The 1,321-nt window shown below is 39.1% G+C and overlaps 1 protein-coding gene across 1 annotated transcript in view; it reads right to left on the reverse strand.

The window, feature by feature from the left end:
- The window catches only part of stat1a (signal transducer and activator of transcription 1a), a gene marked incomplete at its 5' end in the record, with an annotated part of 37,745 nt that overhangs the window by 15,520 nt on the left and 20,904 nt on the right, over nucleotides 1-1,321 (reverse strand).

The raw sequence follows: 1,321 nt of genomic DNA on the forward strand, positions 1-1,321 counted from the left end.
ACACACACACACACACACACACACACACACACACACACACACACACACACACACACACACACACACACCTTACGAAGAGTAAAAAAATCTACAAATGTTATTTAACGGCTGCAGTTTGCAACATTAGATAATACCTCATAAATAATGACAGAAATAAGGATTTCTGTCTCTGCCTCCTTTGTAGGAGGACGAGAGACGAGGGAAAGGCATGAAGGCAGAGATGCAGTCATCTGTCAATCACAATGCGCTGCTTGCACTGTGTTAAAAATATTAATAAAAACAGAAAGAGTATGGTTTTATGCAATAAAAAAGTCTAATAATTATAAAAAAATTAACTCTAAGGAAAATCTCAAGTTACGCACAGCGAGTCTAGATCTGCAGGCGCCAGTGGTTTTGAAGACAAAACCTGTGCTCTGCTGCGACACTGTTGGAATAACAAGCGTCACTTCAACCAAAGTTTTACAATAGGAAACATTTCTCCAGTTGAAGTGATCAGAAGTCAGCAAGACTTTATTTCCAAATCCCACATGCTGTTGCTTTAGCAGAAAGAAATCCTGCAGCATTTCGCTCCCACTGCACCACTGGTTCAGCTGCGCCTCATTCCAAAGCCTCCAGTCCTCAACTTTTCAATGAGCTGTCACCTCCTGGAGATGCATTCAGTATGCTGTCTAGATCTGAGATGATGATCAGATGAGAATCTTTTACTTATTTTAGATTAAATAAGACCTCCGTGATGTAGACCTACTCCGTGCATAAAGCTGAAAATGTCTGGGTGACTGTGATGCCACAGAGCCGTCTTGTGAAGCCTCATTGAATTTTATTTCTACGCCTCACCTGGCTTATTTATTAAGTCTTCCAGACCTAAGAGGTCAGGGGTGTTAATTGCAATCTGTCAAAATGACGGACGGTCTTCAGATTTTTAAAAAAAAAATTTACACAGTGACATAAAAAACAGTCAAATACGGAAAATATCCCGTAAGCTTAAAATGTTTTAAACAAGATTACAGATTTTAGCACTCAGACACGACAGGTGTAACAAGATCTTGTGTTATAAGAACAAGTAGGACAAAAACAACAGACAAACTGTCTGCAAACTCAAATAAGACATTTTCATGACTTTGTCTGGTCAAATAATCATTCAAGATACCTCCACCACTTTAAAGGGGCAATATTATGTGCTTCTCAGGCATATACTTAAATTCTATACCATAATAAAGTAACTTTCAGTTGTTATTAAAATGAAATGTTTTTCTCCTTGGGCTGCCACCTTATCATGGTGGAGGGGTTTGAGTGTCCCAATGATCCTAGGAGCTATGCTGTC

Source organism: Austrofundulus limnaeus, unplaced genomic scaffold, assembly GCF_001266775.1.
Source record: "Austrofundulus limnaeus strain Quisiro unplaced genomic scaffold, Austrofundulus_limnaeus-1.0 Scaffold634, whole genome shotgun sequence".
NCBI lineage: Eukaryota > Metazoa > Chordata > Actinopteri > Cyprinodontiformes > Rivulidae > Austrofundulus > Austrofundulus limnaeus.